The sequence below is a fragment of the Eutrigla gurnardus genome (assembly GCF_963514095.1).
Source record: "Eutrigla gurnardus genome assembly, chromosome: 4".
Classification (NCBI taxonomy): domain Eukaryota; kingdom Metazoa; phylum Chordata; class Actinopteri; order Perciformes; family Triglidae; genus Eutrigla; species Eutrigla gurnardus.
This window is the reverse complement of record NC_139918.1, coordinates 8,109,235-8,126,118: the sequence shown is the minus strand read 5'-3', so window position 1 is coordinate 8,126,118 and position 16,884 is coordinate 8,109,235. Positions and strand designations below refer to the sequence as shown.

The window sequence follows — 16,884 nt, the reverse complement described above, 5'->3', positions numbered from 1 at the left end:
CAGTCTGCTGTAAACATGCTGGTAGTGACCAGTCTGCTGTTAACATGCTGATAGTGACCAGTCTGTAAACATGCTGATAGTGACCAGTCTGCTGTAAACATGCTGATAGTGACCAGTCTGCTGTAAACATGCTGATAGTGACCAGTCTGTAAACATGCTGATAGTGACCAGTCTGCTGTTAACATGCTGATAGTGACCAGTCTGTAAACATGCTGATAGTGACCAGTCTGCTGTTAACATGCTGATAGTGACCAGTCTGTAAACATGCTGATAGTGACCAGTCTGTAAACATGCTGGTAGTGACCAGTCTGTAAACATGCTGGTAGTGACCAGTCTGTAAACATGCTGATAGTGACCAGTCTGTAAACATGCTGGTAGTGACCAGTCTGCTGTTAACATGCTGATAGTGACCAGTCTGTAAACATGCTGATAGTGACCAGTCTGTAAACATGCTGATAGTGACCAGTCTGCTGTTAACATGCTGATAGTGACCAGTCTGTAAACATGCTGATAGTGACCAGTCTGTAAACATGCTGATACTGACCAGTCTGCTGTAAACATGCTATTAGTGACCAGTCTGCTGTAAACATGCTGATAGTGACCAGTCTGCTGTACACATGCTATTAGTGACCAGTCTGCTGTAAACATGCTGGTAGTGACCAGTCTGTTAACATGCTGATAGTGACCAGTCTGCTGTACGCATGCTGATAGTGACCAGTCTGCTGTAAACATGCTGGTAGTGACCAGTCTGCTGTAAACATGCTGATAGTGACCAGTCTGCTGTACGCATGCTGATAGTGACCAGTCTGCTGTAAACATGCTGATAGTGACCAGTCTGCTGTAAACATGCTGGTAGTGACCAGTCTGTAAACATGCTGATAGTGACCAGTCTGCTGTAAACATGCTGATAGTGACCAGTCTGCTGTAAACATGCTGGTAGTGACCAGTCTGTAAACATGCTGATAGTGACCAGTCTGCTGTAAACATGCTGGTAGTGACCAGTCTGCTGTAAACATGCTGATAGTGACCAGTCTGCTGTAGGGTTGCACGGTATACCGGTACTAATCTGGTACCGGGGTACTGAGGCTTTTAAAACGGTACTATATTGCATTTGGACGGGCTCGGTACTTGCAGGTATTTTGTGTTGTTCTTTGAGTCTATACGAAAATTCAATAAATTAAACAAAACACTTTTTTCACTGTTATTTTCCAGATAAGGCAAACTAAATTATTTGCTGAACACCTTCTATGTGGATTTCATTAAAAAGGATAAAACTACAATATAAATAGAGATTTAAAAAGCGTCTCCACTGAGTCCAGTGGCGGCGTGCTTTACACCACTGCATCCGACGCATTGCAGCTGATCGCCATGGAAACCCATTCCATGAAGCTCTCTACGCTGTTCTCGAGCTAATCTGAAGGCCACATGAAGTTTGGAGGTCTGTAGTGATTGACTCTGAGTTGCTGTCGTTCCCAATCACTTCCACTTAATAATAATCCCACTGACAGTTGACTGTGGAATATTTAGGAGTGAGGAAGATTCCCGACTGGACTTGTTGTACAGGTGGCATCCTATCACAGTACCACGCTGGAATTCACTGAGCTCCTGAGAGCGACCCATTCTTTCACACATGTTTGTAGAAACAGGTGGGTCATCATTGTTGCTCTCCTGGCTCAGTTCAACTGTGGGTGGTTGGAGGGCTCAGTGGAAAAAAAGGCTTCCGGACAACAAGAGAAAAGACCAGCAGCTACAGAGAGGGAGAGGAGTTCATGAGTGTGTACAGCAGCAGATAGGAATCTGTTCTCAGTGGTTATTAGGACGGTTGGCAGCCTAGCAACACTTCCTTTCCTGCAGCAGACGGGCTGTGTGGGTTTCTGCTCTGCATCCTTTCTCACATTAATAACACAACGACAGTTACAACCATCCACTCTGGTTACACAATCATTCTGGGAACTTCAGCTCAGTGCTCAGCACTCACTGCTTTGATCTGTGTGTGGAATCTGTGAGAGAAGCAGCTCAAATCCTCAACTCACTTCTGTGATTCTGTCTTGAAATGTACATGAATATGAATGTTAGTTTAGGTATAATCAGTAGCTCTGCCGATCCATGTCATCCTGATGAAGCTGTAATAGTTCAGTGTCAAAAAATACATGCTTCAATCAAATGCTTCAAAGCTAAAACTTCTGCTGTTTGTTTGTGTTTAAAGGACAGTGTCGTCAGCATAGAGTTTAACATCCACACTGACACCAATATAAAAGGGGGTCAGCACTGAACCTGGTGGGACCGCCACACCTATTGACTATAATAGCTGTATATAATAGCCGTGTGTATATGTTTGCTTCTCTTTGTTTAGCTCTGTTGTCCTTGTTTAGCTGTGTGCTTATATGCATATTTTCCTGTACATTTGTTCTTGGTGCTGTGTGAAAGTATATTCACAGTGACTTACATCCACAGTCACATTACTGGTGCCAACAAACTCAACAAACTTGATTCTGTTCCTGATTATTTGCTATGAAACCAAACTGAAATCCATAAAAACAAGGATGTCCATAAAACACTGTGAATTTTCAGTTTATTAAGAATCTTACAGTGAAATAATTTGACAAATCTGCCACACTCTGAATCATGTATTAAAAACAAACACAAGCACAGAAAAATACTGTAAAGAATAAAACATCAACCAGTCAGCTAACTATTCATCTTAAGTATCAAAGTAACACTACAAAGAGTTTACACTGAATTACTGTAAATATAATGTCTAAATATGTATTTATATTTTTAGGATGACTGTATCTATCCTGTATAAAAAGACACATCATACAACCAACCTCATCAAGTCATCATGTATATTTGTGAATATAATTAAAGTGATAAATGAGATGAATTGATGAGATGTGATGGTGATCAGTCAGCATGTGAGCAGTTGGTGGAGCGTCCCTTCTTTCTGGAGATCATCAGCAGACTGAGTCCACAGCAGTACACAAGACTCTTCACTATCAGCACTGTGTACAGCAGGCAGAGCAGCTTCACCCTGCACTGAGACTGGAAGGACACTGAGACACACACACACACACACACACACACACACACACACACACACACACACACACACACACACACACACACGCACACACGCACGCACACACGCACACACACACACACACACACACACACACACACACACACACGCATATACACACACATATACACACACACACACACACACGCATATACACACACACACACACACACACACACACACGCATATACACACACACACACACACACACACACACACACACACACACACACACACACACACACACACACACACACACGTAAGTAACTTCCATATTCCAGTACTCTTATTTAATGATTATAGAGTATTCAACTCCCCGTTCTGAATGAAATGACAGGTGATGGTTACATATGACTCCGTGGTAAGAGCTGTCCACAAGTCTGTAGTAACAGCTTGTCCCAGATCAGCCCTCATAAGACATTTTTACATTCATATTTTACTTCTATTAAGGTTGTAGATTGAAGCTTTGAATGTCTATTGTTAATTTGATGATGTCATTGTCCTAAACAAGTGGGTGAATTATGATTTTTCGGTTCTATAAATGTAATTTCTGGTGCTGTTTGATGGCTGCTAGACTTCCCCGTTAATACAGGTGCTGCCTCCCTTTGTCTTTCTCACAACAGTGAAAATGTAGTGTTTGAAGGTTAAATGCCAACAAATATGGATTGAAGCAGAATGTTTTGTTAGATAGAAACATGTGAGGAGGAAATGTCAGGCCGATCGGGTTCATCCTCTTTTGAAGAACATTTGGTCTGACGACTAAGACGGTAACAAAGAGCAAAAAAGCTAAACAATAAATGTGGTTGCTTGATATTTGGAACTGGTGTCCTAAGTCCTCATGCCCATCTCTTCTCTCATCAGAGTAACTTTTATTTAAAACCAGCTTTGCATGAAGACAGAGGTCGGCTACAATTTGAATGAAAGTTCAAAGGCCCTCCTTAAAAACAACCAATAAGGGCCCACCAAGCGTTGTAGGGATGGAGCCAGGACAATGATTTAAATAGCAGCATAACGGGGCGCCGCATAGCTCAGTCGGTAGAGTTGGCACCCCATGTATCGAGGTTAAGTCCTCACTGCAGCGACCCCAAGCAGCTTTCTATTATTCTAACATATCATATATATTATATTAAAGGGGGCAGCAGTTGATCTTACAGTCAGCTTGCTGCAGAGCTGGCAGGTCTGCTGGCTCTCTCTCTGGAGGACAGGAGGCAGCTGGAGCTGGAACCTCTGGAAGGGAAAAGGAGTGACAGTGAGCGACGTCAGTCGTCTGCTCCTCTGATATCTTGGACAGCAGTGCATCCACATGAAGCTGAATCACTGCTGAACAGTCACCAAGCCTTCAGTACCTTGTTCTGCTTGGGCCTCCACTGTGCCCCCCTCGTGCTGGACGGAGCAGCGGTATTTATATGTGCTGATCTCTTGTTGATGGAGCAGCAAGATGGAGGCGGCGTGTCCCGACTCTCTGATCTCCAGCTGCTCTCCCACAGCAGGGAGCACCTCCTCCTCCAGAGAACCAGTCTCCTTTCGTCTTTTCCAGGAGAACCGGACTAGAGGAGGAAACATGTCTGAGGCCAGACACAGCAGAGAGCTCTTCCCCTCCAGGGGGGCTCTGGATGCTGCTGGGTACACGCTCACCACGGGCTTCATTACCTGCTCATCTGAAGTTTGACAGCAGCAACAAGCAGCACAGACACACATTCACAGAGTCAACAATAACCTACTATCATATACTATCATATCATTATGAAGATACCTTTATACAGTTATACCACTTTGTGTATTCAGAAGGGACTAATATACACATTATAACAATATTCACCTTCATATCAAAGTAATTGTGATGATTTCAACATGTATAACATATTATTTAATTATCATCATATACTTAGACGTTTGTCAGAATAATTTTAAATGAATGAAAAGTCAAATATGAATAATGACTGCTGTATATTATTACATACAAATGTTTAGATGTTATTAACATGAGGGGGGATTTACATATAATATCATTAAATATGATATAATATAATTATGAAGATACATTTGTATATCTTTATATAGCTTTTATAACTATGAAAAGTATCTTAATATAGTTGAATTGTATTTCCTATATTAGGGCTTATATACATATTACTACAAGTTCCATATTCACCTTCACATAAAATATAGTTGCTAATATGATAATATTATGTTTCCCACCATTTATTTTAATCTTGCTACAGAAAATGATACAAATAATAATGTATTTACTTATTTCATAACAATTTTGATATATCATATGGTACAATATAATATAATACTGAAGATACATTTATATGCCTTCATAGTTATCACATTTTGTTGATTCAGTAGTGTTAATATAGATATAATAATATTTGACATATTTACCTTCATCTCTAAGTAATTAAAATGATTTCAATATATATTACATAAAATATATATTTACAACAATCCTCAAACTGCACACACGCACAAAAGAAAATAAATGCATCATTCTTTCATAAATGTATTTTATAACTTGGGCAAATTCAATATAATATAATATAATATAGTATAATATACTTTCAAAATTGTTATTACAGTAATATATTTGAAATCAAGTTGAGCATCATATACTATTTATATTAATAGTGCCTCGAGATACATGTGTGTCATTTATTTTTCTGAATCATATATTAAAAAACAAATTAATATGCATGAATTAGATTTATTGTACAATCACCTGCAGTATCTGTTTGCTGTTATGTATAAATATGTCTTCCACAAACATACCGTACCATCACATAACATGAATGTCATGAGGTCAATTTTACTATTAAAAATGATTGAATTTTGATCCTATACAACATAATTTAATTCATTTCTAATTTTATATTCTGCTGAATTATTGAGGGGATCAAATACTTTATACTTTTTACTTTATACTTACTTTATATATAAAAATCTGTTTTTTAATCTCCTGCAGAATTAAAGAATAACTTGAGTCGTTGTTTCAGGAATTATGAACCTTTTAATAGAACAACAGCTTCACGGCCACAAGAATTCTCTACTAATGATGGAAAAACTAACATGAGAAGCCTGAAGCAGCAGAAACTCATTAAAACACATTTTCAACTTGTTCTATAAAACAACTGAAGGGACATGAAATATTCTCCTTACCTGTTACGTACAGTTTACTTCCAGAGCCAAAGATCCTCCACAGTGAAACAGAGTGATACAAAAACCATCTCCACGATGTTTCTCTAATCCAGTGGTTCTCAAACGTCTCCAGTCATGCCCCCCCCCCCCCCCCCCAACAAAACAAAGTTTAACTTAATTGAAATAACGTACAAAAGAAAAAAATGCAGATATTTGTCAATGTTGTACAAATGAAAAAGCAACTTCCATTAAAACTTTTTGTAATGTTGGTCATTGCTCCATCAGTCTGTGAACTTTTTCCAAAACAGAAAAATGGAATACATTTCACTTTGCTAGAATGAGAACAAAGCCGTGACCCTGAATACAGGATAAGCGGTAGACGATGGATGGATGGATGGATCTTTTCAAGGCAAGGTTGCAGGTTGATACTGCCACTCTCAAGTCATGTCTTAGATCTGTGTTTTCAGTGAGGCGACAGCAGAAAAGCCCATCTCACAGAGAGAGGATGTGGTGAAGGGAAGCAGAGTGAATGCTCCCCTCCACACCAAGCCAGAACTCACTCATGTCTGGCCTGTAAACCTCAGCCTCAGGGTGGAGGCAGATGTCATCTCAATGAACTGGTCCTCTTCATCAGAGGTGAAATCAGTGAGTGCTGCTGCATTGAGTGGATCCCTCACTCAGTCATACAGGTAAGGGAAGAGATGGGAATCACTGTGGTGGCTCCAGAATCACTGGTTTCAGCAAAACCCCTCAGATTCTCAAAGGAACCAGTATTTCCTTGAGAAAGTGGTCTGCCCCACATCTCAAGCTTTCCCATGATTGTGCTAATATTGTCTGCCAGGTGAGGAAGGTTCTTGTCTCTGCCTTGAAGCTGAAGATTTCATTCATTGAGTTTTCTAAATATATCGCTGAGATAGGCCAGTTTCATCAGAAATTGTTCATCACTAAACTTGCTTCCAACGTCATGAATCTGCTCCTCCTCCAAAAACACACAAACTTCCTCTGTGAGCTCAAAGACTCGGGACAACACTTTTCCTCTTGAGAGCCACCTAGCCTCGCTGTGAAACACCACAGCTGAATGTTCAGCTCCATCTCCTCACATAGTGTGGAGAACAGACGCGCCTTCAGAGGTTTGTTTTGATGAAATTTACCTCACCATCGGTCAAAACCTCGCTTTGTTCAAATGTGGTTTGTGCTTGTTCTAAAGTTGTACTGCATTATACTGAGGTGCTTCTGATGTTGTGTCCAACACCTCAGAGAACTTAATACCAGTTCAACATCAGGACATTCTGCAAAATAATAATACTAATAAGGGGTGTGGGGGTGTCAGTGAGTTAAGGGGGGGGGGGGGGGGGGGGGGGGCAGATGGTGGGGTGCTTTGAAAGTGAGGACCAGGATTTTGTAAGTGATGCAGTGGGAGATGCAGTGCGTTCTGGACCAGTTGGATTCAGTTGATGGAGCTGGAGCTGATGCCATGGAGGAGTGAGTTGCAGTAATCCAGTCGGGAGGAAATGAAGGCGTGAATGAGTCTTTCGGCATTGGAGGGTCATAAAGTGTAATCAACACCTCTCTAAACGTGCATTACTTTTAGCTTCGTGGACCCAGTAGACGAGCAACTTAGTGCCAACAAGTGTGTGAGAATCCAGCGTGAACATCTAGCGTCCACATGTGTCTTTCAAACAAACTGCAGGTACACATGATGGATGTGATCAATGAACACATTTATTTCTGTTAACTAAACTTAAAACTTCTACTTTGCTAATTACACTTTTTAGGACAGCAGTATATTCCTTTGCAACATTACCTTCGGGCTGGTTTTCAGTCCATCAAGTTCAAGGAGTATTTTTTGAAACACCTCAAACGTTTTCATCAGTTGTTTTGGTAGTTGAGGTTGATGGCGTATATCAGCACCATTAACATGGTGAAGGCACTTGGAACATCCAGGTTCTCCAGGACTTCTGTTCCCTCTGTCACTATCCTTGCACTGGCTGGATCAACATTATGGCCCCTCATCATGGTCCTTCATCTGTAACCTGCACTTCTCCATCCTGTTGGAAGTAGATCAGAATAAACATGTTTTAAGTCATCCCATTTGAAAACATGGTATTGTATTTGAGTGTAACACAAAGTCCAGTGTGTCAGAACTAAGCATCTGATTTACCTACCAAGTGTTCTTTGAAGAGATCCTCATCCTTTTCTCAGAGACGCCTGCCTCAAACAAAAATACCTTTAAGGCTTTAACAGCAACACGACACACATGAAACTGAAAAACACCAAGTAAAATACATTTGTCCCAGGTTCACTTTCAGAACAGACCAGCAATGCAACTGTTGCTGACCAGACCTCAATGACACCAACTTAAGTTAGAACAAAAGAGACACTTAACCTTTTACCTTTACAGTGTCAACACTTCACATGTCTGATGTAAATGAACGTAAATTAATTCAGCTACCAAAGTGAAACTGTGTTGAAGTCACTATTAGCTAGCTAGTACCGTTGCTAAATTAGCTTGATTTCCCCCTGAAGTAAAGTGCTCGGTGAAAACGACGTCTTTAAAGTTACTGTTAGATGAAGGATTCTATTGAATGGGTGCCATTTCCGTCAACAGGACATTACATGTATAAATATGCATGACAATTAACTGTAAAATACATTTTCTTATTAAGCAAAGTGTCCTGCATATCGGCCCAATTGCAAATTTAAGAAATATAATTTCAAACATTAAATAAATTACCTAGAACACTCAAAGATAGCATTTTAGGCCTTCCCCAGCCTCTGACTCTACACTGTTCCATGCAATACAATCATTAAAATCCTTCAGAAATCTTAAGTAGCTTGCATTGTTTGGTGACTCCATACCCCATCTCTGATTTGCATGCATTTAATTCCCAAATAGTCCATAATAATTCAATTAAAATATACATTTTATTCGTGTCCCCAGGTTTTCACACAGTCCTGTTACCCTGACACATAATCCCTTCTGGAAAATAACTCCCCAAGTCACGTGTTCAACAGGAAGTTGGTTCATTTGAATCTTCTGAAGGCCATGGGAAGACCAAAAGCAAGTTCTCACAGTTACTTTTCTTTATATTTAATGATATTTTAGTGTTGACTGAGGGTGTCATTAATAGTGTACATTCCTGTTACCTAAATTATTTTTTAGATATTATTTGTTTATTTCAAAAATATAATTTTTTGGTCAACCACTACATTGTGCTCTGTGTCCACATGTTTTTAGCAGAGATGCTATGTGGCTATTTTTTGTGAGTTTCCTAATTCTATGCTAAAAACTCAGTCCTGTTACTCTTATGTGAGTAACAGGACTGAGTATTGTACAGTACTGAACAGTATTAAACAGCTGAACCTGCTGCTGCAAAGGGTTTAAAAGACAGACAACATCAAACATCAGTTTGTCCACTACAGGGCACTGAGACATGGCTAGGAAGCACATGAATGCTTAAATCATGTTGGTTTTTCAGAAAATGACCTCTGCACGTAGAGCACAGAAATACAGGCTGTTCACTTCAGAGCATCACACCAGCAGGCGACACTGCACACGGGGGTCCTCTATGTGCACACATCCTCCAGCCCAATGTCCTTCTGCAGTGCCAACCAGCAATCTGGCAGCACTTGTCACCAGTGCTTGATTACTTATAGAGTGCATATCCAGAGGTCTCCACAATCCACTTTTACAGGGACGGCCGTTTCTCTCAGTATAAACAGCGAGGGGATTTTTATCCTGTTTTGTACTGAGCTGTTCAGACGAGGGTTCACTGCTGGAACGTGGAACTTCTTGGAGGCGAGCGACGGGAATGGTCCCCCGGACGGTGTGGGAGGGGCCCTGAAGAGGAGGGCTGGTCTGGTCAGCAAAGGGACAGATATTCCTGATGCCACAGAACTGCTGTGTTGCAAAAGACAGACACAACAATCACGTTTTTGTCAACGAGGAAACAGTTATGGAGATGCTCAAAGATGTGCCACCAGTTCCATCCATATGAGGATACATCAGTGACCCTATAGCCCGGAGAACTGACATACAGGGATGTCAGCTGCTTGTGCAACACAATGTGAGCTGCGACTGTTTCAATGCAAAACTTTTCAAGTTCAGTCATCAGCTTCATAAAGTCATTTTTTGTCACAAATATCAATTATTTCAACATGTCACCAAACATTTCTTCAAAATTAACAATTAAGGGAAATTGAGGGGAAAGCAAAGGAATTAGTTGATATGCTTTTAATATAGCTTTTTAAATGGCACATGAGTTTTGGTAACAGGACTGAGAAAAATGCATCCATCTTTCACTTCACTTCTAAAAAAATCATACAGTTGCCTGAGACGGACCAATACACATTTTGAACAGTTAAATATGAATGTTTTTAGATTTGGTGTTTAAAAAAGCTAAAAAATAAGTGAAATTTGGAAGAGTTACAACTAGCAAATGGCACTCATTCATTAGAATCCCTCAGATACAGTTAGTATCTGTAGTGAATGAAACACAGCAGAAACCGTTTCTGACCAAATCAGTGATATTGGACAAACATTGCCGTTGCTCCTGTCACTCACATGGATGTCGGAGGATTGCTCCAACCTGGCACGCAAAAACAAGTCAAGTTCAGGAGTGTCCTTAGTTTTGATTCACAGTTGAAACTCAATAAAGTTACACTGACTTAGTGTTCGCTGTTGAGTGAACGAAGAAATATTTATTTAAAATGGATATTAATAAGTCAAGTTCTTTTTTTCAGTTTGACCAACTTCTTAAAACTAGTTGTTAACTTACTTAAAGTACGTTTTTGATGCTGTTAAATGTCTTTATTGTAAGTGTCATCCATGAAGCCCATGAATCATTTCTTAGAGTGCATGTTGGAGTATATTGTGGTTCAGAAGTGTTCTTGGTACCAGAACACCCGAGGCCAATGATCATTGATCCACTTTGTAGTACTCCCCAATTCACTTTGTCACAAGCCTTGCACCTGATTGTGGTCGACACCGACTCTGGAGTCTTCATTCAAAACAGGGAGACAGATAAAACCAATGTCCCGTACTGGAAGTGATTCCTTATTCCTGTTGTTTTCCTTGTTAAAAGTATTGTGGACTACTATATCTCTAAGATCTGTGTTCCTTCTGTAGAGAGAGATCCCCCAGGACTCATCAGGAGCAGATGTGGTCTGGAGTTCATACAGGCACACGGGGGCCAGACACACTACTGAGTCCCATTATGAGCTGCTGTGATGAAATTAACGACTTGGATCAGCCTTTGATTTCAATTTTTAATTTGATTTTCCATCAAGATTTTGAAGTTGAATGATTTGTTCATCAGGATGTGAGGTGTGATTGAAGTGTTCCCTTCGTGTTTTGAGCAGTGTATATCCATCTAGCCTGGGAACACATTGGGTCCCCAAGAAGAGCTGGAACGTGTTGTTGGGGAGAAGAGCATCTGGAAGGCCCTCCTAAGCCTTCTTCCTCCACGACCCTGTCCCGGTTAAGTGGAAGAAAATGGATGGATGGATGATGAACTGTGGTTCATAATTCATGTTCCCCTCAGGATGAATCAGAACAACTTTGATGATCCTCTGACTTTAATCTCAACATTAGAATGTGACCAATACGTTGGTTTATGATCAAAAACCTGCAGACTCATGACATTTGTTGCTCAACGTCCTCCCTGATTCATATTCTTCTTGTGTTTACAATCTATAACATAGTTGTTAGAATTCTTCATGTTTATATTTTACTATTTTGATCTATTTTGTACAAACCACATGTATTGTTTGCCTGTATTTATTACTGGTAACCAGTCTATCACAGGGAGACATGTAGAGACAGACAGGTAACCAGTCTATCACAGGGAGACATGTAGAGACAGACAGGTAACCAGTCTATCACAGGGCTGACATGTAGAGACAGACAGGTAACCAGTCTATCACAGGGCTGACATGTAAAGACAGACAGGTAACCAGTCTATCACAGGGCTGACATGTAGAGACAGACAGGTAACCAGTCTATCACAGGGCTGACATGTAGAGACAGACAGGTAACCAGTCTATCACAGGGAGACATGTAGAGACAGACAGGTAACCAGTCTATCAGGGCTGACATGTAGAGACAGACAGGTAACCAGTCTATCACAGGGAGACATGTAGAGACAGACAGGTAACCAGTCTATCACAGGGAGACATGTAGAGACAGACAGGTAACCAGTCTATCACAGGGCCGACATGTAGAGACAGACAGGTAACCAGTCTATCACAGGGCTGACATGTAGAGACAGACAGGTAACCAGTCTATCACAGGGAGACATGTAGAGACAGACAGGTAACCAGTCTATCAGGGCTGACATGTAGAGACAGACAGGTAACCAGTCTATCACAGGGAGACATGTAGAGACAGACAGGTAACCAGTCTATCACAGGGCTGACATGTAGAGACAGACAGGTAACAGAACATGTAAATCCACACAGAAGGAGCCTGAACCCAAACTGGGAATTGAACCCGGGACCCTCTGGCTGTGGTGACACCATCTCCACCACCCTGCAGCCCTTCATCTGGATTATGTTTATTGTGTTCTACTAATTTGGGTTCATCATGGTGCCTCGGTGCCACTTTAATGCCCTCACTGTGTGGAACAACAATAAACCTGCTGGAATATCTTATAAACATATGAATGAATATGAATTGAAATCAATGATAAGCCCTCATTTCAGTGTGTTTGTGACTGTGGCTCATATCCTGGTGAAATATGTGAACCTGGGCTGTGGTTCACTGCTCTCTTCCTGTCACATACACGGTGTAACATCTTTTCATCTGTTGGTTTTTGTTCAGACTGCAGGGAACATTTCTCACTGTGGGGACGTCACACAAGCAGTAGTAGGAGGCTGAATGACTGAGTTTAACATTCTGGATCTTCAACTCACAGTTGTTCTGTGTCCTCACAGCTGAGAAATCATCTTCCTGAGGATGATTGTAACGTTTAACAACTTGACCATTACTCAGAATAAACAGAATCCCTCTGAATGTTTCTGTGTCTCTCTTCTGAAACCAGTCTATGCGATTACTGCCACACTGGTTAGTTCGGCAGCTGAAGGACACGCTCCCACCAACTCTCCTGGTCAATGTTAAATCATCCTGAATCAGCTCTGCTGCCATGGCAACCAGCACTTTAGAGAAACAGACAGGTGGATGAAGGTGAGTGTGACATTGTTTGTTAAAGGTGGACTTTGTTGGCTCCTGATTGGCTGGAAACACTCACCTGAACACAGACAGCACAGAGCAGCAGCCGAGAGGAACAGCATTTTGTTCAGTGATGTTTCCTCTGGTGAACCTGGGGAGAAGTGACGCTCTGATGCAGCTGAGGCCAAACAAAGAGCAGCTGTGAGATCAGATGAGGGCCACATGGTTTCCAACAGGTCCTCACACCTCCCATCAGCCCCTGCAGCAGACAGATAAGCCCGTCTCCATTTTTTTAGGTTTCAAAGCAGCAGTTTTTTGTGTGGAAACAACAACAGCATGGAGTCAAACATCCACACTGTGACACCACTGTAAAAGATCATATAATGATGAATTAACAGCTGGAAGCTTTAGTTTTATATCTATCATATTCATAGTAGAATCGCTTCTTTTTTCATTGTGTGATTCATCAAACTGAGACCTTCCATCTCACAGAATTCTGTCTGTGTTGAATCTTCTTCTTCAGATACAGTATCTGTTGTTGCAAACAGAAGCCTCCTCCGGTCAGCTGACAATGAAGCACACCGCATCGCCAGAGCAAGGCCGAACGCTGGCACCTCGGAGGCAAAGCGGAGGCATTAAGAGAGAGAAACACTAAAGATATGTGGCAGACCGTCCAGAATGTCCGAGGCTACAAAAGCAGCAGCACAGTCAGCTGTCCGGTCTGCCCCACCTCCAGAGGACTGGCCACTTTGAGTATCCACAGCACATGTGAGAAAGACCCTGATGAGAGTGATTGTGAGTAAAGCTGCTTGCCTGTGGGCCACAAGAAATCCTCCTGATGGGAACATTACAAACCGCTGTGGGATGTGCACGGCCCAGGGCAGGAGCGCTCTACAGCGGGGGATTAAAACCACCCAGAACATCATTGGTACCATCCACCATCCACAGTTCTAGTGAAGCAGGCTGTTGATGACATGGTGAAGCCACACAGCTGTGCTTCTGCCTCGAAACACTCGTCGTCTATGAAACAGGTTGTATTCAGGCCAAGGTTGGAGACAAAACCAAACTATATCAACAAATATGTCATTGTAACTGAAACAATGCTAGAAGTGTTTTCTCATGTGATGAAAATATTAGCTGGACAACATCGTTTGTCTGTGAAAAAGATAATATGAATAAAATATATATGATATTATAAATAATCTTTATGTTGTTCTGGTATGTTCCCACTTTAAACATGTAGTTATCACCTCATAGTTTATATTTCAGTACTTTTCTCTGTTCTGTGTTGCTGCTGTGATGAATGAAACCTTGACGCTGCTGCCCTCTAGTGTCGGCAACACCACACTGTTTCAAACTCTACTGCTACTCTCCCTCTTTCTACTGTTAGTGCCTTCTCATGTCGTTGGCTTTATTGCTTGTGTTTAGTGTTTCACCATTTTATTTCAGGCCCACGTCTTAATATAAATATATATAAAATGTACTATTTTTATTTCACTGTTTGTCTTTTGTTTCTGTTTAATTTTTAAGTCAAGTCAAATGTTTTCATCACAATGCCTCAAGGTCTTCTGTGCTTCCAAAACCCTCCATCCTTAGAGCCTCGACTCTGGACTCTCATCATGTGATTGTTTATTTTAAAGAGTTTATACACAAAAGAAAACATACTTATTCTTATTATATTCCATTTCTGCCAATAAATGCTTTGATTGTCCAGTCGGTCTACAAGATAAGATGATTATTGGGTCTCATTCACGATATCATCCTAGGTTTTTTCTTAAATTTGGTCTCCGTGACAACTGTGTTCTTAAAACGATGAATCCCACTTTCCTTGTAAGTTGAAGACGTGTGCCAGTTGATCTTAATGAGCAGGTAAACGTCCTGCCAGTCGCCATAAAAGGCCATGAGACTGCAGGGCCTTGTGACCTCACAGGGCCTTGTGACCTCACAGGACCTTGTGACCTCACAGAGACTAAAAGCCTAAAACAGTATTGTGGTGTTTACAGATACAGTAACGTCAGTGATGCTAACAGGCTACTAGGACACAGAGTGATGCTGGTTTCAGTGCATTTATAACATGTTAACAGGCCTGAAAATAGACTGGAGGAATAAACTTTATCGTTTTTAAATACCGTCATGGATGAAACTAAATGAACACTCAGCAGAATACTTGATTACTATAACAGAATTGTTATAAGAATTCTGTCTAACCTCATGATTTTAGTCTTCTTTGTTTAGGTTATGGCCTTAAGGGTCTTGTTAGTTTTACCTAAAAGCCCTAAAGCCATATTTTAAAGTGTACTAATTGTTATCAGGGGCCTTGTGCACATGATGTCTTGTTCTACATGAAGATTAATGTTAATGACGCGTTATCTCCTGGACCTTTAAAAGACTCAAGTCTGTCACAAACCGGGCCGCACGGCCATGACAAAGGAAGGAGATGCACACAGGATACAATTAACTGAGTATTTATTAAAGGAAAAGTAACCTAAACTAATCATGGCGTGTGTAGTCAGTGGGATCAGTGGTAAAGGTGAATGCATGAGTGGAGAAGTGTGTGTGTAATGTTGTATAAAGGGGTACAGAAACCCAAATGCCAAACAGAAGCCGAACAAGGTGTCTCTGGGAGGAGAGTCAGCCCGCTACTGAGCTCCAGGAGAGTGTTACAAGCACCCAGACTCTCACAACCCAGGTGGTGCCAATCCTGCTAACGACCCTGCTGATGTCAGAAGAGGGAGAGAGAACAGGGAGGGTCGTCACAAGTCACCACACTGATTTGAGCGCTTCCTCTAGCATCCTCATACGTTGTTGCATTGTAACTGCTCCTCTTACAAGATTAAAGTCAGACGTCGACTTTACTCCTCCGTCTCTGATCTCCTCCTTGGGTGAATTTGTTAGGCCTAGAAGAGAAACAGTTTGTTACATTAAAAGTGAACAATCACAAGATCAAATTCCTGTGTGATACCGGAGCATGCAAACCGGTTGTGCAGGAGGAAGATGCTGGAGGCTTAACTAAATCAAAGTCAGACGGACTCAGAGTTAAATCAGACTATGGCAGCCAGAGATAACATTATTTGGACACAAGAGGCAGAACAGGCCTTTAAACAACTAAGACAGGTTTTAGTGAGCACATCAGTATTAGCACTCCCAGACTACAAAAAACCTTTCATCCAAACATGTGACGCGAGACAAGGATTCATGACAAATATGGATGTGTACCCACTTTCCCTTATATAAGACCCTATAAAAGCAAGATTATTCATCTGCTGGAGGGGAATCAGCGACACAGATGGAGCTGTGGTGAACGGAAGTCAGATTGTATAATAAATATGAGAAGAACTATATCATTTTTATGACTAATTTCACTCCATATCATACGTTAGATCCACGTTATCATGATGATTTTTGACGCTTTTACTGAGTGATATTTTTTTTCATAAACACCTTCTTTTAAAATCCAACTCGTATCTTAAATAAAAAATAATTTCGATATATTGAATCA

The 16,884-nt window shown here is 41.1% G+C and overlaps 1 gene segment (V, D, J or C); it reads right to left on the bottom strand.

The window, feature by feature from the left end:
* Window positions 1–2,546: 2,546 nt before the first annotated feature.
* On the bottom strand, window positions 2,547–6,342 carry LOC311012631 (immunoglobulin lambda constant 6-like). The segment is given in 4 exons: window positions 6,239–6,342; window positions 4,426–4,737; window positions 4,232–4,306; window positions 2,547–3,053 (listed from the first exon to the last, which is right to left on the bottom strand).
* Between the last annotated feature and the right edge of the window lie 10,542 nt (window positions 6,343–16,884).